This window comes from Chelonoidis abingdonii, chromosome 9 (assembly GCF_003597395.2).
Source record: "Chelonoidis abingdonii isolate Lonesome George chromosome 9, CheloAbing_2.0, whole genome shotgun sequence".
In the NCBI taxonomy this organism is placed as follows: Eukaryota; Metazoa; Chordata; order Testudines; family Testudinidae; genus Chelonoidis; species Chelonoidis abingdonii.
The window spans coordinates 21,807,168-21,828,113 of NC_133777.1; the positions used below are offsets into that span (position 1 = coordinate 21,807,168).

At 40.3% G+C, this 20,946-nt stretch overlaps 2 long non-coding RNA genes and 1 other non-coding gene across 3 annotated transcripts in view; 2 read left to right on the forward strand and 1 right to left on the reverse strand.

Moving 5' to 3' along the window:
- Nucleotides 1-4,793, reverse strand: part of LOC116824409 (uncharacterized) — a 35,730-nt gene extending 30,937 nt beyond the window's left edge. The window contains exon 1 of the long non-coding RNA XR_004373616.2: nt 4,710-4,793. This is a non-coding gene — a long non-coding RNA (uncharacterized LOC116824409). The remainder of the gene's footprint in view (nt 1-4,709) is intronic.
- A 592-nt stretch (nt 4,794-5,385) lies between these two features.
- TRNAT-CGU (transfer RNA threonine (anticodon CGU)) lies at nt 5,386-5,457 on the forward strand. Its single transcript has one exon. It is a non-coding gene; the product is annotated as a tRNA-Thr (tRNA).
- Nucleotides 5,458-13,862: 8,405 nt separating this feature from the next.
- LOC116824406 (uncharacterized) lies at nt 13,863-20,408 on the forward strand. Its single transcript, XR_012656504.1, has 2 exons — nt 13,863-14,566; nt 18,595-20,408. It is a non-coding gene; the product is annotated as an uncharacterized LOC116824406 (long non-coding RNA).
- Nucleotides 20,409-20,946: the final 538 nt, after the last annotated feature.

The window sequence follows — 20,946 nt, forward strand, 5'->3', positions numbered from 1 at the left end:
AGTTGCTTAACTTAGATCAACCCTCTCTGTCTTCCCCTCTCCCTGCCCCTCCACACCAAGTGTAGACCAGGGCTCAGTTTCCTTCTTTGGGAAAGCTCAGCCCACACTCTAGATTCTCTCACCCTTATATCTGGATGGAGTGCTGAGATATGAATGAGAGTGAGTCAGCAAAAGCCACTTAACATTTTCCCCAGTAGCATCAACACCTTCAAAAATCGTAGAGGTGTTTCAAGCAAACACTAAAAACCTGTTACACTGCTGTTTAAGTTTGATGTAGAGCAGTGGCTCTCAACTTTTTCAGACTACTGTATCCCTTTCCGAAGTCTGGTTTGTCTTGCATATACCAAGTATCACCTCACTTAAAAACTAAAAATCAGACATGAAAATACAAAAGTATCACAGCATCCTATTAATGAAAAATTGCTCACTTTCTCATTTCTACCACATAATTATAAAATAAATCAATTGGAATATAAACATTGTACTTGCATTTCAGTATACAGTATATAAAGCACTGTAAACAAGTCATTGTCTGTATGAAATTTTAATTTGTAGTGCTTTTTATGTAGCCTGTAGTAAAACTAGGCAAATATCTAAATGAGTCGATGTACCCCCTGGAAGATCTCTGTATGTCCCTGCTTGAGAACCACTGATGTACAGGAACTATAGAGCTAGGTGTCATCTGCATCTACCGACACTTCAGCTCATGTCTCACCAACTCTCCCAACAGCTACTTATAGATGTTGAATAATATGACCTTACGGAACTATGCAGGTAAGGGCTTTGGTGACATAGTAACAACAGTCTATAACAGGGGTCCCCAATGCGGTGCCTGCGCCTGCATCCTGGCCAGCGGTGGAGCATCCGCTGAAATTCAGCATCATCGAGAGGCATTGCTGCCGAATTTCTGTGGTATTTTGGCCGCGATGCCTCTCGATGACGCCACTTGCTGCCGACAAGCGACATCATCGAGAGGCATCTCCGCCGAAATGCTGCAGAAATTCAGCGGCATTTCATCGGATGCTGCACTGCCGCCACAGTCCTTCGTCTGGCACCCGCCAGATGAAAAGGTTGGGGACCACTGGTCTGTAACAACCCTCTATATTTGGTCTGAGAGGAAGGACTGTTCTTGGTTATCTATTAGATCTCTCAGACACAGGGGATTTTCTCTGTGAAATAAGAAATAAAAAATTCCTTGGAATGAAAAGTAGTATGTTCTGAGGTTCAGTGGAGGTACTCACTTTATGAAGTGAAATACACTCTGTAAAGAAAAATACAGCTATCCCAGGAATTAATATACACATGAATGAAGTTTTGTAGTAGGATGGTACATTAATATTTTCCTTCTTGTAAACGCTGTACTTGTTTCTTACAACATCCAATTTTCCTTTACAATTAATAGGACAGAAACTCAGTTTAATCACCTTAACAAATTTAAAAATATGTATGTGGCATTTTTAAAGACTAAACAAAAAGGTTAGAGGAAATATACCTATTAATCTCTATGGATTTGTAAAATCAGGGTGGGGGTTGTCGTTTGTGTTTGTTTTTTTACTTTTCAGCAGTTTTGAGGAACTTTGGAAGATGTACATGAATTCTTCAGCTACACATCAAGAGTGAAAATTGGTATCTGGATGATTTTATTTTTTTTTATCTGCAGAACATGCAAATAGAAAAACGTCTGCATTTTGTAAGAGTTCAAGTAAACTACTTATCTAGTGTGACATCATCATCTTAAATCTGGTCTCATTTTAAAAGCCTGAACTGATTTAGTGGTTTCAGAAACCCAACCTCACGTACCAGAATTATACAACTGTTAATCCCCCAGATACAGTGATTTTCCTGTGCAGAATCAAGAAAAAAAATTCTTCTATTAGCCACTCTGCCATTTCCTGAAGAGTATCTTGTAAAGAAAACAATGCATCACACAGAAAATGGATTTCTACCAGCAAATGAATCCGAATTCAAATCCTCAACGATTAGGAACAAAAATTTTCCAAAATTCAGCTTTGGGGGTCAAAGGATAAAATATATTTTCATGTTGTTAAGACTTCACTTGCAATCAAAACTGGAACAAGTTCTGTAACAGTTAAACAAGTCTACAGAAAGGATTCCCTTATCAAAAAGAAACCACTTCCAAAACCAATTGTCACTGATATAAGAGGCACAATGGAAAGAATTGCATTGATGATGTTTACAGACTTTCTTTAGCATATTGATTTTAACATAAAACAGAAACATCACTTGGCTCACTGGAAAATCCCTCCCACTCAGACAGAGGCTCCTTCTTCCAATCTCTCCTAATTCCAGTGATTCCAGCAATGGGAACTGCCAGAGAAGTCACAGAACCAGATATACTACTTATTCCAGAACATGTTAGAGATCAGCCTGAATGGCATACTAGAAGTATGTAGCATAAGTAGGGTTTCCCCTTACAGAAACCTACTGATGCCTCCATGTCAAACCCATCTAGGATAAGCAGAGTAAAAAGAGAAACATATGGAAAATTTAAAGAGTTTACCATTCAACAATGAAGAAACTAAATATTTCCTTGAGTTCCGCATAAAAAAAAAGAAAATAATTCAGAAAAAATGGAAAACTTCCAAAAAATTAGCAGAATCATTAAGAAAATGTATGCTCCTAGCATCACAGTTCCAAGAAGAGATCATGGTAGGAAATACAGGAAAAGCCTAAAATTAACCCATGTTAGAGGTCATGAGTTTCTCAAGACCCTGGATTTAAATTTCCTATTAGATGCAAGATTATTATGGTTTCTCTGTGACGGAAACTTATTGTGATAAAGTAATGCCAATATGTGCAATTCTTTTCTTGACTGGACAATGAATCAGTTCTTCATTTAGACCTTTATTTTTGAAGACAACAGGGATTCAGGATTCATACACCAAGAGAGCAAGGAAGATTACTCTTGAACATAGGCAATCACTACTGAGATAGCTTAATTTTGCTTAGACTCATTGCACCAGGTAGAACCTTTTGATTTTGTCTGGCATCAGCACCAGAAGGATCATACTTTACAAAATTAACCAAGGAAACAACTTAACTTGAGTATCTGGGATAATTCTCCTCAGAGGATTTAACAGGATCTCTCTGGGCATATCTACACTGTGTCTGAGAGCAAGCCTCCCCGCCTGAATCCAGACTCAAGGGAGCAAAGGTTGTGCTAGTGTTCTTAAAACAGCTGTACAGATGGTGCTTTAACTTTGTGGCTGGAGCTCACGCTCTCAAAGTTTCCCCAGATTCAGAGACAAATCTTCAGTGTCTACACAGCTATTTTTGGAGTACTAGTGTGAGCCTCACTACCAAAGGCCCATGGACCTGAGCTTGGAGGCTCACTCCCACATGATGCATAGATATGCCCTATGAGGAGTTTGAGTAGAGCAGCACACCTGACTGTTGATTTATCCTCAGAGATAGGCTTAGGGAAGATCTATGGAGGTGGTACTGGGTTGTGGTGTCTCTGGTCAGTACTGCCAACCGGGCTGTTAAAAGTCCCATCAGCGGTGCTGCCCAGCTAAGGCAGGCTAGTCCCTACCTGTTCTGACACTGTGCTGCGCCCTGAAAGTGGCCAGCAGCAAGTCCAGCTCCTACGCAGGGGGCCCAAGGGGCTCCACATGCTGCCCCTACCCTGAGCACCAGCTCCGCACTCCCACTGGCCGCTTCCTGGCCAACTGGAGCGGGGGAGGGGTGCCTGCAGACGAGAGCAGTGTAGAGCTGCTTTCCCATCTCCACTAGAAGCCAGACCTGCTGCTGGCCATTTCCAGGGCACAGCATTGTCCACGGTGCTAGGACAAGCAGGAAGCCTGCCTTACCACCCCCGCTGCAATGCTGACCGAGAGCCACCCAAGGTAAACCCACACCCCAACCCCCTGCGTCAGACCTGAGCCCCCCTAACCCCTCATCCCAGCCCCACCCAAGCATGCAGCCCCAGCCCAGACCCCCTCCTGCACCCCAACCCCCTGCCCCAGCCCAGGGCCCCCCTCCCACACCCTGATCCCCTCATTCCTGGCCCTATCCTGCAGCCCTCACCCCAACCCTCTGCCCCAGCCCTGAGCCCCTCCCACACCCCAAACCCCTCATCCCCAGCTCCACTGGGCCATGGGCATCAACAATTTTCTTCCACAGAAAAAAAGTTTGAAAACCACTGATCTATGGAGTTGGGATTGAACCTTGCCTTAGCACTAGAGTAGGGGTTCTCAACTTTTTCTTTCTGAGTCCCCTCCCGCCTCCAACATGCTATTAAAACTCCATGGTCTACCCATGCCACAAGAATTCATTTTCTGCATATAAAAACCAGGGCAAGCATTAAGGGGTAGCAAGCAGGGCAATTGCCTGGGGCCCCATGCCACAACTATATTGTTCAGGCTTCAGGTGCAGCCCTGGGGGGTTTCACCCCATGTAGTGAGGCTTTGGCTTTCTGCCTGGGTCTTGCTTGGCACCCCAACCCCCCCAAAACCTGCTCACAGCCCACCAGGGGGCCCTGGACCCTGTAGAGGGGAATTTTTCAGCCTGAGGAAAGTCATAACACTGTACAAAAGTAGTAGATGAATTTGTGCTGTGTATGTACTTACGTACTAAGATAAAGAGTGACATCTACTGGCAAACAATAATATTTATCACATTTGTATATTCCATAAAATAATTACCGCGCAGAAAGTTTGCGACTGCAGCAATTCTCAGCAAATACCTACCTCCCCCGCTGAAATCTGACTTTTCCCCACACAGACTGAGGAGGAAGCATCTCGAGTGAGACCCCCACCCTCCATTCCTACACCTCAACATAGACCCCTCACCCCCAAACCTCTCTCCCACTTCTCCCCCTGGCGCACACTGACGGCCAGGCACCCCACTTGTGCAACATGAGTGTGCAAACCCCACCGGCTGCGGGCAAGCGCTGGTCTCCCTGTAGTCCCTTGACCCGCTCCCCTAGAATGAAGGGGATGCACCACGCCCCTCCTCCGGCTAACGGTCCCTCCCCGTAACGGAAGAAGGGGAGCGAATTTTACACCCTTCCCTATTTGAGCTAGAGTAAAAACAGCCCCACCCCCACTCCGGCCGCGTCCCTCTCCCCTCCCCCCAGCCTAGGCGGGAAACACCCCCTCGCTCGCCCCACGCCAGAGCGTGAGCCGCCCTCGCGGAGCGTCTCTTGTCCCGGGCTCTCTAGTGCGCAACGAGACTACACCGTGCCGCGAACGATACAGAGCGCGCGCATTAACAAACCATTGCGCATGCGGACTCGGACCACTGCCTGTGGGAGGAGCTGATATTACTAAATGCTGCGCACGCACTCGGAAATATCTGAAGAGCACACCCACTGTCGGGAGTGTTGCCAGCATATATTGTTGTCAAGCGGCGCTTTTTAAGGCAGGCGCGGTGGCCAAGTGGTAAGGCGTCGGTCTCGTAAACCGAAGATCACGGGTTCGAACCCCGTCCGTGCCTGACCCACTTAAGGCGGGTGGTTTCCTCGAGGAAAAATTGCTAGGATCATTTTTAGGGGACTCTAGGAAAGCTCAGTGGCACCCAAAGATTTGGTACAGCCCCACACAGGGTGTTTTCAGACACCTCCTTCTGTCTCCTGAAAACTCACGCTGTATCTCCCCCGTATTGCATTAGTCGCTCTCACTTTCCTCCTGAGTGTTGTTCAGTCCAGGTCTATGCCATTTCTACCCAGCTATAACTGTCTCCAGCCCTGTTTTCTCTCTGTTTCCTAATTTATTCTTATGCCTCCTTCACCCCAATCTCTTGGCATTCTCATCCGACATGCAGCAGATATAATGCCCCTCAAACTGGAGAAATAAAGAGAGGTGGCTCTCCCAGGCCAGATTGTAACAGCACTTGGGACTTGTGTTTCTTTGCCCTACAGGCTTGCATTGCCTCTCCTTGTATTTCCAGCAGCCAGGAACTGAAATGCCATGAGGGAAAAAACAAGTTGTGCAGTATTTCAGGCCTATAAATGCATACTCTGAAGGAAAACAAACAAAACACATCGAATACCACAAGTACCAATGCAGACCACGAAGCTGAGAGCTTCCTTGGACGTGCAGACCACGGTGAACACCCATTCTACTCTATGGACTCGAGCCCTCTTCCACTGAAATCAATGTCAAAACTCCCATTGATTTCAATGGGAGCAGGGCTTACCCGTTAAAGCTCTTCTCAGATCTATTTGGCTATCCCTAAATACCAATCTACCGTTGTTTATTCAAGTTCCTGCAAAGCTAAATATGCAGTCTTTCTCTAGAGTACTGTCCCAGGGACCTGATCTTGCATGCCTAGTGAACAAAAAGGGAATGATACCAGCAGCAGGAATATGGGATTGGTCCCAACGTTTATGAGCTGATTAGATTGTTGGTCCATACAAATCACATAAAGACCACAACAAACACACACTCCCCTCTCTCATGCTTCAATACACTTATGTGTGGGTGTGTAGCCATTCTCAAAAGCTGTCTATCAAATTTGTTGGATAATGATCATAATAAAAGGAGCAGTATGTCACCTATAAATGTTTCTCTCTTTAAAGAATTTAAGTCCTGCTTTTGTTTTGGTTATGGGGAGTGGTAAAATATGAGATGAATTTATCTGTGTCACTAAATAGAAGTATCATTGGTAAGTAGGTTTGGGTATAATGCATTATTTTACACTGCAAAAATATAAAAAGTATTTTGTTTACAACTGCATGGTCAAGATAAAAAAAATTTAAAGTGAACTTAATTGTGTTAATAATGACACAACAAATTTAAGAAGTGAAAGATTTGCAGTTCACTCTTTACTGTTTGTTTACATTTTGAATTTCACCCACCTGGGACAATTAATCTAATCTGGTCAGTTTCACTTTTGGATTTGCTCAGTTTTACTTGGCTTGTTCTCAGGCATTTCTATAATTTGTTGTCTGGGTTCAGAACTTTACAATTTTTTCAAGTCGTTAGTTTTTTTCACAAGTCATATTAGGTCTGATAAAGTTTGTTTTTAACTTAGTTGGTAAATATGTTTGGTAGACAAATGTAATGCATCCTGTACTTTGATTTAAAGAACAGACCTTTGTTTATTTTCCTTTTGGCTTTTTTTGCAACGGTACTTTTACTGTGTCATGCAAATAATCAAACCAAAATAGATTATTGATATATAATCCATATGGTGTAAAATACAGGGTTCCTGAGAGTTACCATTTTGCAATCAATCTAGTCTTTATTATCAAAAGAATTATCATTGCCAGCATGGATTTTTAATATTTAAAATGCAAGAGAGCTGATGGTCCACTTGATGGCCTACCTGAACGTAGATAATGATATAAAACTATTAATAAAATTAAACAAAAATCTCTTTGTATCAAGATTAAATTTTCACAAGACCAAAATGTATGATTTTTCATTACACAAATCTTTCATACACCAATTTAAGTTTGTACGTAATCATTAGATAACTAATGGCATTATTTTGCTAAAATTTTAAAAAAGCAAAAAATCATATTGCATACTTGCCACCTTACTGTTGTACTTTTCTGTGTGTGAAATACAATGAAAATGATTCCCATGTGGAAACATTCAGACTGACCTGCTAACAGAAAAATCACATTGGATAGTTAAATGTTTACTTAGATTACTCCAATAAGGGATTATGTCAACTGTATACAAATTGCTTACTTTCACTGTGTTCAATATCAGTGGCAGTTTTTGATGCAAAGGCAATGCAGGAATACAATACGAAATGTTCTACAGTGAATTATCTTTTTAAAAATATTTTTATAGTTAGCTGTCAGACATTCAGACATAATGTCCCTACCCTTCCCTTTAGAGCAGTGTTTCTCAAACTGGGGTCACCACTTGTGTACGGAAAGCCCCTGGCGGGCCGGGCCAGTTTGTTTAGCTGCCAATCCAATGGTCCAGCCAATCGCGGCTCCCACTGGCCACTGTTCGCTGCTCCAGACCAATGAGAGCTGCTGGAAGCGTCGCAGGCCAAGGAACTTACTGGCCGCCGCTTCCAGCAGCCCCCATTGGCCTGTAGTGGCGAACTGCGGCCAGTAGGAGCTGCAATTGGCTGGACCTGCGGACGGGGCAGGTAAACAAACTGGCCTGGCCCACCAGGGACTTTCCCTACACAAGCGGCGACCCCAGTTTGAGAAACACTGCTTTAGAGCATGATGTCCACAGATACTTTCAAAGATTAATCACCAAACAATGAGATCCATAAATCCAAGACATATCTTTTAATTCCCTAAAGCATGTTTTTCGTTCATTTCATTCACTACAACCTCAATAATAAATCTAAAGTAGAATTGCACACTATCTACAGTGCTTGTTTAAATACATGGGTTTTTTTGTTGAAAGAACCGCAAAAAAGGGGCAAGACTATCATAAAGGATACATGAAATCCTATAACTCCACTCACCATCCATCATAAAGATGGTCTGGAGCCTATGTACACTCAAATTAGAAAATACAGATCCAAATCCTGAAAACCATACACTGACTAAACTCCCACTGCAGACACTGGGCATTTTGCCTGAGTAAAACCTGCAAAGCAGGTACCATAGCTGTTCACCTGAAATTATATATTGATTTTGTATTGAAAGATGATCTTCTAAAATCATAGCAGAAATGTAGATATTGCAGAATATAAACTGAAGTACTACAACTGCAGTTAAGACACGTGGGTATAATTTAAAGAAAAATATTATGGCAGGCGTACTGCAGTGACATGCAGAATTAATTTACATCATGTCAGACTGAGCTCCTCTTTAAAATTTATCATGCTGTCTTTTTCTTTATATCATATCCAAATGACTGTTTCTTCACATTCTACTAGGGCAGGTGAATTGATAGAATAATCTCTATTTCTAACATCATTTACCTGATATTTTCAGTCCTTGGCAAAAGAAATACTTAAAAATCCCAAGACATAAGGACTCAATCCTGCCCCCATTTAAGTCACTCAGGAGTTTTGTCACTGACTTCGCTAGAAGGGCCCTTGCCCTTATTAAGGCAACAGATTTTTAACTTTAGTAATCCAGTATAATATTTAAATAGTTTCTTCCTTCATATGCTGTATTATATTGCGTTATGCATACCCTCAAAAAGCTGGAAAGGGTGCCAGTAGCCAATGCAGCATTGTATGCCCCTAACCATGCTGCCATTGATCAATTGCACTGGGTGGAGCACATGGAGGAACTGCAGGTTTTTCTGGCTCCACCCTTTAGCTGCACTGCATCTCTACTGGTCTTGTGAGCTGGGGAGGAGAAGAAGGGAATGTAATGGCTGTAGATGATAATATCTGCAGATGATAGTTCACTTCCACACATTTTCACTTTGAAGGAGAATTCTGCTACTATGCATTATGCTTTCCATAACAATTATGCAGAATGAGTAAATGGAGAATTGTTTTATTTTTGCATGTTTTTGGTTTCTTTATTTGATATATCTTTAAAATAAGTATGATCCCTACAGAAATTGTCCTCGGCACTGAAATGGACACCAAAAGGGGCACCAACCAAGAGGCCAACAATAGTTCATCCTTTAAAGCCAAATTTTGTTCTCTTAAAAAAAAAAAAGAATTCATAGAAAAAATGTTTGACAGATCATAGTAGTATTAAGGATTTATACCAGACTGATTTTTATGAATTGTCACTGATTTTTATGAATTGTAGACCTGCTGTGGGAGGAATTATCTAATCCATGCTTCTGCCAAACATGCTAAGTTTTTAATCAGCACAGTTCTTTCTTTATATTTTATTTGGCTACTGTGTACCTTTTTCTGGATTTCCAATCCAGAATATGCTTTCTAGTCATCTCTTTACCAGCTACAATAGATCATTATAGTAACTGAATTGTTTAGCATTAAATGTGGAACATGTAGTATTCAACTGAAACAGCATGATCTTAGTCTGTGTGCAGTATAAGCCCGATATCAGGTAATAATGTATGTAAATAAAGTTGCTTGAAACTAGCAAATACTCCCTCAAGCAGCAATATGCTTTGGCTGTGTCCAGCTTCATGCCTAGTCTCTTTGCAGACTCCTCTGAGAGTAGGACTAATTTGCACAGAGCATAAGGAAGGGGGCTGTGAAAAAAATGTGCACAAGGGGTTTGCCTAGCCAGGGTATTCCTGCACGTTTATGATCATAAACATATGGCTCACACCCCATCAGGACTTTCCAGCTGTGATATAATTTATGAAGGATTTGTGGAGCTGTGATTTTTCCATTAGGGAAGAATTTAGGCAGCCAACCAGCACCCTGCATTTCTGGCTGAGCTCTTGCTGGCATGTACACATGTGCAGTCCCAACAGGAACTCAGCACAATAAAAGTTAAAATAAAATTAAAACTGTAATTAAGAATTGAGTTAACTTAGATTTTCTAAGCACTGTGCAAACAGGTTTTATAGCACTATTCCCATTAGGCCAGGGGTTCTCAAACTTGGGGTCAAGACCCCTTGGGGTCATGTGGCTATTATTTGGGGTTCATGAGCTATCAGACTCTACTCCCAAACCCTGCTTCACCTCCAACATTTATAATAGTGTTAAATATAAAAAATGTGTTTTTAATTTATAAGAACGGTCATACTCAGAGGCTTGTTGGGGGAAAGGAGTCACTAATACTAAAGTTTGAGAACCACTACATTAGGCTAACTTCTGCCCTTGGAAGTACATAGACAGCCCTCAGTAAAGTCAGTGGTGGGGAAGGATTTTTTCTGTGGTGAAAAAGAGGCCAGCACAGGGACCAAGTGGAGTGCAAGGTGTCTCTCTTTTCTCAGGTCTTGTGATGGTTCAGTCTTCAGAACAGTTGACAGCAGACTGTGTGCTATCCTATATGTGCCTTGAGTGCAATGGCCATCTGACAGGGGGCACTCACCATTGAGCAGTGCCTCCTAATAGCTCATCTGGGGAGTTAGCTCTGCCATCTGCTAGCACACCCCTTACTGCCGTTACTCAGTCCATCATTCCACTCACTCACTCCACAGTCTTTCATCCTCTGGACCTGCAGTGCTTTCTTCTTGATAGCTTAGCCTTCAGGCCAAGTCACATTAAAGTTCTCCCCCCTTTTGGGATATCACAAGTCCTTTGAGGCAAACTGTCCCAGACAGTCACACCCCACTGCCTGGTCTGTGCCACTTCCCTAGTGGCTGGTAGGGAAACCCAGGACCATCTTCTACACCAGGTTCCAGTCCAGGGACCCAGGAGCTCTGGGCTTTTACTCTCCTAGCCATTACCACTTCTTCCCTACTTTCTCTTTGCAGCTTTCTGCTCATCCTTCTTGTATCAGGGGGTTCAACTACAGGTTTCCTTTCCTCCCCTAGCCTGGGATTTCCTTTCTTTATAGATCCTGTCCAGCTCCTCCCCAGCTGGGCTTCATGTGCAATTAGGCACTAGCACTAGGTTTCCTCCAGGTGCAGCCTAAGGTTAAATGGACTAATTTACCCTTTCAAGTCCTGTGTGACATCACAGACCCCTATAAATTGGTAGCAGAACTAGCCATGATATAGGAATACCCCAGCCACATACCTTCCTAACTCTGGCATGCCCCCAGTGTGCTTCCTATCCCAGGGCACCTGCCAGCAGGAATTAACTTTGCAACTGCTGGGGATCCCCCTCCTTCAGGAGAATTTGGGGACATGTGGTTTGGTCAGGCTTCTCTTGGCCCTTTTGTGCCATCACAGCTGATGCAAATGGGGCATAAGAAAGTGTTAAAGGGAATCAAGCTGCTAATATATCCCTGCCTTTAATTTATCCTTTAGCATCTCTCACTGTTTCATTCAGTATAAGTAAAACTATATTCTGTTCTGAAACTCCAAGCACTACCCAATCACAATGGTGAAAGAGGACTGTACAGCAGTTTTTAAACTGGATTTCCTTGCTTTTGTCAGCTTAAGCCCTTTGCTTTAAAAAGTTATTTTACATGTGACAACCAGTATGACCAACAGAGGACAGCAAATACATTTTTTTAATGTTCAAAGGATTGTAAACTTCAAACTGTCATCCACGTTCTCCTGAGGACATTGAGTGACAACAGTAACGTCTCAAATAGTCTGATCATCTTAAAAAGTCCTTTTTGCAATTCACTATAAAGCTGTTTTGGATTTTAAGAGATTGTTTAAAATGTGCCACTTAAACAGGTATTATTATGAATGAAACTGTGTAGGTCAGTGTTTCTCAAACTGGGGGTCGCCGTTTGTGTAGGGAAAGCCCCTGGCAGGCCGGGCCAGTCTGTTTACCTGCCCCATCCACAGGTCCGGCTGATCGCAGCTCCCACTGGCCACAGTTCGCTGCTCCAGGCCAATGGGAGCTGCTGGAAGCGGCGCGGGCTGAGGGACTTACTGGCTGCCGCTTCCACTGGCCCCCATTGGCCTGCAGCTGCAAACCACAACCAGTGGGAGCCGCAATTGGCTGGACCTGTGGACAGGGCAGGTAAACAAACTGTCCCGGTCCACCAGGGGCTTTCCCTACACAAGCGGTGATCCCAGTTTGAGAAACACTGGTGTAGATGAACCTATTAAATTATGGATTCTATATTTTTATGTCATTGTTTATTCAACACAGAGCTGACAGTTAAAACTCACAGCACACTTCAAGTGGGATTGTAGCTCAGATAATTATTTTTCATACTATGCCTCTTTCAGGATTGCAGATAAGGAAGATATTTGTAATTACATTTTTATTAAATGCAAGCTTTTATTAAAATTAAAACAAGGCAGGGGCACAAACCCAAACAGCAGTATTTTGTATTTACTCTTGGAGGTGTAGGTGGGGAGATTTCCTGGATCATGTCGAAAATTTGAACAAAAGCAAGACTGCCAAGTGAAATTTAATTATGAAAATCCAAATGACCAACTAAAGTTAAACACATTGAAACCTATTATCTTCTTTCCCCAAAAGCTGGTCATCATGGTTTTCTACAGTTGTTACTGCTATTGTTGGAATACAGATTGTTTTCCGAATCAGGAATGCATTGGAATCCTTATTTAATTAGTACGAATAATAACACTTTTCTCTTTTTAATGCCTTACTTCTGAGAATCTTAAAATACTTTTCAAACATAAATTGAGCCTAAGAACATTTCTACTCCCCTATTAATTAATTATTATTATTATTATTTATATTACTAGGGGCAAAGGTAGACAAAGTATTTTTAATACTTAATTGGGACGATTAGTGTGAGTAAAAGTTTAAAGGCCTGGACTTCAAGACATTAGACACATGCACAAAGCAAATGAAAGGTAAATATAAAGATTTATGAGAACTACATGTAATAAGAGTAAGCGCCCTCATCACAAAGTGCAGTGGTATTGTGAGAGTTGATTTACAAGGTGCTTAGAAGGGCCTGATCCTGTGAGTTGCTGAGTGTTCTCAACTTTCATTTAAAGTCAATGGGAAGTAAGCGTCTGCCTTGTTGAGGCCTTATCATGCAAATTATTATTGATGTGAGCAATAATAATAATATTTTGCACGCACACAGCAATAGCTTCCGTGTTATTCAAGTGAAATAAGGATTTGCAAGATGGCACACACAGTGCAGGCTGGAAATACATCACTGTATCCTGTGATTTAGGTATGTATTATAAGCACTGAAATCAACGTTTTTCATATATATATATATATATATTTACTTTGTGCCTGTGTATGATGTAAGGGGGGACAGTAAACACAAGAGACAGGCATCTATAAACATCATTAGAAAATGAGGAAAGAGGTTTACTGATTAGCTTTCCTTCACATGTGACACTCCCAGATCTTATCTGAGAACTAGGAGTTAAGTGCTTTGCAATTCTTTTTTTTAAAAAACATTATCTGATCAGAGAAGCATGAAAAGCACTTTATTGCTCGCTTGATTTTTTTTTCCCTCTCTGGGCTGGGAGCCCTCTGCAGGAAGTGAAGCTGAATTTCACAAATCTTCTCTTTCTGACGTCTCCCGAATTTCTAGGAATGCCCCTTCCCTGTTACTATATTTGGAGGTAGCTTCTAGGAAAAAAATAATTTTCAGACGGTCTTGGACTCACCACACCTACTATACAAGGACCCACTTCACCTAAGATTCTCTCACAAGGACCCTAAAGGAGTTTAGAAGCCAAATGACTGGGATCATCAACTCCAGTGACAGAGCTGCATGTCTTTGTAGCAGTGTTGCAGAAATGAGCATGAAGAGGGAACAGGAAAGGGGAGAGAGGTCTCTTTGTGGCAACAATGAGTGACTCTTCTCTAGTTATCTCCTGGTTGCTGGGTTTTCCCTCCTGCACTTTCTTTTGCAGTTGAAAGGAAGACGATTGTTTGAAAATTATTAATAAATCCTCCTTTTTTTTCTTCTTCTCTTTTTCACCCTCCCTCCCACCCCCCTTGATGTGGCCTCTTGTTTAGCTTGTGGCGTGACCATGATGAAGAAATTTTTCTGGGAGCCTGGCAGTGTGATCTTTTTATGTAATGAGTCAGGATTTTGCCAAGGGAAGGAGCAAGGTTTGAGGATTGAGTGGCTGTCTCCTTTCAAGAAGAAAACTGACAGGCGAGATGCACCTTTTTCCCAGGATCCTTTTTTCCCCTCCCCACCTCACAGGAATGACAAGTGGTAAGTTGTATTTTCTTTTGACCACCTCCTGGCCTTGTACCACACCCCCCACCTTGATTCTAGACAGTGATTCCCATGCTTGACGAGACGCGTGTCCTATGGCACGTCTCCCTTTATTTGGTGATCAGCAGGTGTGGGGTTTGCCGGAGCACACTGCTTGGGGTGGCGGGCAGCGAGAGCTGCCTGCTGGAAGGGGGGCATGGTAATTGCTGCAAGGTTTGTGTCTGTCTCGATCGAAGAGGTAGCTGTTCTGCTGAATGGGAATTCGGGGGCTGCTGCTTAGAGAGAGCTGTGGGGGGGGGGTCTCTTTGCATTTGCCCACGCTGCCACCATAGCCCAGGGGTGGATGGTTGGGAGGTGGGATTCCCAGGCAGTGAAGGAAGGAGGTGAAAGCACCAGACAGAGTGGGGCACCCGGGCTCTCTCGGGACCACGCGCTAGACAGTGTCTGAGATTCAGCAGCAGCTCAGCTGCAGTCTCCCTTTCCCGAGGAGGATGCCTCCTTGCCTGTCCACCACGACCGTCTTTTCTTCCCCAGATTGCATTTAATGTAAGCTAAGCAATCTGATGGGAAAGGTTGTTCGCACTCTGGACTCTTCCTTTTGTGCATGCGTGTGTGTGTACCCCCCCCCCATATACACTTCATTTAAATGTGTATATCTATAGGTATATACAATTCACACACAAGCCAACATAATTGACTGAGGCTTTGTTTTTCGCGAATACAAAACTGAACAAGTATAACCAGCAAATGTCTCATCTGATGACATAGCTATTTCAAGACTGTGTGAATACAGCATACCCAGCACTACCACTCTGTCTGGTGTGCTGACATGTGCTGACAGCCATGTGGACTAGTGGAATTATTCGTGTATGGTTTATTGCAGCTAGATTATTTATTTCATTTATTGTTTTAGACATAGAACACGATGAATTCAAATATACGAGTTTGTAAGTTGGTCTTGGGTATCTAATGTTGGACCCCATATAAATTTTAGGCACCTAAATAAAAGCGGTGCTGAGCACCTGCAGGTCCTATTTGAGCTACAGATGCTTTGTATTTTTGATCAGGCCATCCTTTCAGGTAGCTAAATGTCAATTCAAGTGTCTGTCTTTAGGCATTTTTGAAAATTTTTGCTGGAGGATCTTAACCAAAGAAAAAAGTACTGTAAAGGTAAAGAAATTAAAAATGTATAAGTTCTTAATTGTAGATATATGACTTGCAGTAGTTAATAAGATTACAAACAAACAACAAGCCGTTTTTTTAAAAAAATTGCAAATAAAATAAAAATAATACCTGTTTTTACAGGCCATATATCCCATTTTAAGATTTCTAGCTATTAAGTATTTAACTGGAGCTTTCAGTCATTTTTATTTTAAGATATATTTGCTCAGTTTAGTACAATTATTTTCTCTAATACTAGAAAAGTTATCAACCGTAATGTTTCAAATACAAAGTGAGTTAACATGCACTTTATTTTCACTTTTAAAATGCATGAGTAAAATTCTCTTTTAAAATAGTATACACAGTGAGCTGCTTCAGTAGTCTGTAGTGAACTATAATTTTTTTTAATAACTGAGTTTATTAGAACTTTTGCAGGAATAATACACTGCAAATTTTAGGAAGATATTCCTCTGAATTAGAGAGCCACATTTTCTGTTATTTTAATAAAGTATTATAATATTTGCTACCCAATTAAGCATTTAACAAATTTTGACAGTAATGAGAGACAACTCTCTAATATTTTTTAAAAGGAACACACAAGAAACTCTGTTTTTCATGACAGGGAATGGATCACTTGATGATTACCTGTTTTGTTCATTCCCTCTGGGGCACCTGACACTGGCCACTGTCAGAAGACAGGATACTGGGCTAGATGGACCTTCGGTCTGACCCAGTAGGGCCATTCTTACGTTACATAAATCTTAGCTAATAGATATAAATTGGGTTGGGTCTAATAATTTATTATACTATTCTGTGTGAATTCTGAGTTGTTTACATGTGCTATAAAAGAAGTTGGAAAATACTGCTTTACTGTGTAGTAAAAAAGTCATGAGACATCATAACAAACAGTAAGCTCTGGTAGCCCTTCCTGTTTTTCAGTAAGCAAAAAGAATGTGCAATGTGACTTGGTTATGCTGTCCTGTTTTAGCTGTCAGAAAAGTTAGCCATTTTTAGCAAATAACCATTCAGTTAATTGGGCATATCTTTTAAAGAAATTTTACTTAAAAATTGACCTCTGAAGATTGTGGTTCCAGAGTCGGGGTTTTGGGGGCGAGATGAGCTTATGTTTTATCCAACTGGCCCACAAAGTCCCGCTTTTGGTGGTCACTTTGTTCTGCAAAAGAAACCTGTACTTTATAACTTTTACAGAGGACAGTAAACTAATGCTACACTACTACTGCATTTAGTACAAGAATACTACACACGTTAAATAAATAACAATAGTTTAACTTTATTAATGTTGTCAATGTAGTAACTGGGTAGAAAATGCTTCTACCTCTTGGGAATGAAACAGAAGGAAATGTTTTTTAATTGTTGACATGGTTTGTAAAAGCTTCTTTCTTTTCAAAAAACAGTAAAAGCCTATTGAAAAACAGTTCAAAGTTGTCGCTCAGTTACTGAATAAGATCCAAAAAGTGACCATTTAAAAGAAGGGAATTTAGGCAAAAAGCAAAGCTGTTCTTAGAACACTAACAATTACAGGTTAAAACTTTTTAAAAATCCTGTAATTATTAACATTTACACTATTGTTTTAACTTGTTCACAGAACGCACCTCTCTCAAATTAATATCTTGATGCAGCCTGAGTGTGTTTGTGTATATACATAAAACTTTACAGATTGTTGGCTGTTGTATGACATTAGCTGTAAAACATATTTTTAAGGTAAATACGCAATACATTTGCAATTTGTAAAAATTCCCAAATTCATTTAGCTACTTGCTGTTTGATATTGATATCTTTTAAAAAAAAACTGGGATTCTAATAAACTCTTAAGATTCATTAGTAGAAAAGTTATCCTTTTTGCAGCCCTGAATATATACTACATAGGTTTAAGAAGTAAAGAAACAAGTTACAAAATATCTAAGTTTATAGGAGATTATTTACATGCTATGTATGTACAGAATACACACACACACACACACACACACACATGCAGGCAGATCCTCAGCTGGTATAAATGATCATATCTCCATATTTATACCATCTGAGGATCTGTCTCATACTGTACACAAAAGATGAATGTATTTATGCATTGTCATATGCTGAGGTCAGAGTTATTTATTTCAGTTGCTGATTTTGTATGCACCGCTTAAGATTTTCTAGTAGAAAAGTTGAATATCCTTTTAAAAGGCCTGGTAAATCATCAACATTTGTGCAGTGATATACTGTTAAGATAAAGCTGTTGATATGTGCATATTATTTGATTACAGATAAGATTTGCATACTCAGTCAAATAGAATATTTTGCTAAATGAAGGAACTACACTAATACTTCATGGAAAAGTAGATAGCTATGTAGTATTCTCTATACATGTGTATAAGACTTACAAGAAAGAGATCCCCACTCCATATATAATAAATGGATCAACGTAGGTTTAAGACTGAAAGGATTATTGAAAGAGATATAGGACAGAATTTTACATTATTCGATACCTTTTAGCTGTTACTTAATATGAAAGCTTTTGTTGTTTAATAGTAGCATTTATGGTAACACTTTAATTTTTCCTGTCCCCTTATATGTTTAACTGTAGATAAATATATTTAACTAGTTTTCCATTAAAGTACACCTCTAACTCGATATAACACTGTCCTTGGGAGCCAAAAAATCTTACCGCGTTATAGGTGAAACTGTGTTATATTGAAGTAGCTTTGATCCACCAGGGTGCGCAGCCCTTCCCCCCAGAGCACTGCTTTACTGCTTTATATCCAAATTCGTGTTATATTGGGTGGCATTATATCGAGATAGCGGTGTACTTAAAAATTATGCTAGTGAATACATGACAGTCAAATGCAATATGTTTTCAGCCTGTGCTTGGTGGACCTCCAATAGTTTCTTGGAAAATACTTTGAGAAGTGAGGACTAGAGAGCATCGTAAAGTTCAGAAGAAAAGTTAGTCTACTAGAAAATCTTGATCTTATAAAGTGGGAAATAAGAACAAAATGTAGTGAAGCTCTCCAAAAAGCATTAGGAACCAACTCTTTTCTGATAAAATTTAGCAGTAATTTCTCTCCAGACAGTGAAATCCAACTTTTATTTAAAAGCTCTGAGAATTGAAATATTTATCTTTATAATGCTAAATGCATTCAGTAAAATGTTTCCATTCTTATGCATAACGTTTTGTTACCCAGCTATATTTTTGCAATTTTTAAGATAGGTTTTAATTTAGTTTTTTATTGATAGTACACAGATTCCATGCATAATCTTCCTAGCAGCATTCAGCTAAATATAAAATAAGCAGAGTGTTTTAAATGAATATACTTAAATTCTAAAATGTCAACAAGCATAAAGATATGAGTCTAACCCTGAAGGCCTTCCTCATCCAAAACTCCCATTGACTTAATTTTTCCATTAGTAAGGACTACAGGTGCAGACGTTGTCTGTTTCCAATGTATATTAAAATGATAGATTCAGATGTCAAACAAATATACTAAACACTAAATCGCTATTTTAATTAAGTTTGTAACCCAAACCAGTGAGGCGCAGGTAATACAGTGATGGATACCATGAAATGCTTGTAATAAAAATTAAATTGAAGCTTTGCCCCTTCACTCATGCTGTAATGCCTTTTTATCCTATAAGGCACAAGTGAAGGATGGAATGTCAGCCTTCACTTTCACTTTCCTAGGACTTATTTTGTGTTCTGAGGGCCAATTTCTTTATTTTGCTGTTTAAAATGAGAAAATGTATTTTATGGAAGATAATAAAACACTTATATGCTTAAAATGATTGTTTGCAATAAAAAATAATCTATTTAAAATCAAAGCTGTTTTGAATTATTAAAGTTAAAAAAATTCATCACCTCAATAAATATCAATTATTTTTTACTTTAATAATTTTGAAATCGCCTAACTAGTTTACTTTTGTTTTTTGTAAAATATAGTAAAAAAAAATCATATTTGCAAATATATGGTTTGAGCACTTTCAAATCAGACTTTTAAGAGGAATATATAAACCTCTGAGAAACAGTGAAAGGGTGAACAACAGGCCCAATCCTGCTCCTGTTGAAGTTAATGAGTAAACTCACATCAAAATCAGTAGAAACAGATCAGGCCCATGACCCGCATTGCAGTGACATGACTTGTTCTAATATCATAAGGCCTGACCCTGAAAGTTGTTCAGCACCCTCACTTCTCTGGAGTAGCAGTTCTCAACTTTTTGTGTACTGTGATCCCATGTTATGACAGATAAGTTTCGGGATGCCTCTCCCATTTAGTTGTAATTAAAGGGAGGGTGGTTATGACCCCGGGTCTGAGAACCAGTTCCCTGGAGCAAATGAAATTTTTGCCTTAGTAAAGACTGAAAGATTAGGATCATCTTCCTATAATGTTATCCACAGTGTTTTTTCAGAGCCAGGAAACAGATTATTTTTCATATGATTTGGGGGCCAAATTCAGCTCATCATACTCGTGGTTAGATTAATTGACTTCAGCGAAACTACTCCCATGAATACAGCCAACAGGATTTGGCCATTAGAGACACAGAAAAATTGTTTATGAATATATGGAAATATTTGCAGAACATACCCTTTCAAAGATCAGTCATCTTTATGGTGCCTTTATAAAAACATATTTGCTGCCATGTTTGGCAGATTATGCCACAATAAAATTTTTTGTTCTTAGAGCTTGTTGATGGCTTTTACAGTATCCTATGAGGATTCTAAAAAAAGCTGATCTGACCAGGAACCTGCACTCATAGTGGAAGAAACTGTAAAAAAAGTTATTGTATTGGGCAGGCTACCAACTCCATTTCAGACTATGCAGTTTGAGAATGTAAAGCTAGTGAATTTAGCTTATTAAAGAAAACATTTGTCCTGTAGAGAGTGCAAGTCAATTAATTATTATGCAAAGCTCTTGTTGTATGCAGTGTCTATACTTTTCTCAAACAATGCAGATAGTTAGGGATTGTGAGAAAGGTACAATTATGGCAAAAACCGTAAAAAAAAAATCAGTTTTTGTCTTTTGTCAGTATGCCCAGTTAGTTTCTGCTTACTAAGGTTTTGGTGCAAGGGAAGTGTTTGTGTAGGCAAGATAGTGTGTGTGTGTGTGTGTGTGTGTGTGTGTGTGTGTGTGTGTGTGTGTGTGTGTGTGTGTGTGTGTGTGTGGCACTTTCCCACAAAGTAGCAAAAGGGATTTACCAGCTGTGGCTTTCCCTGTGCG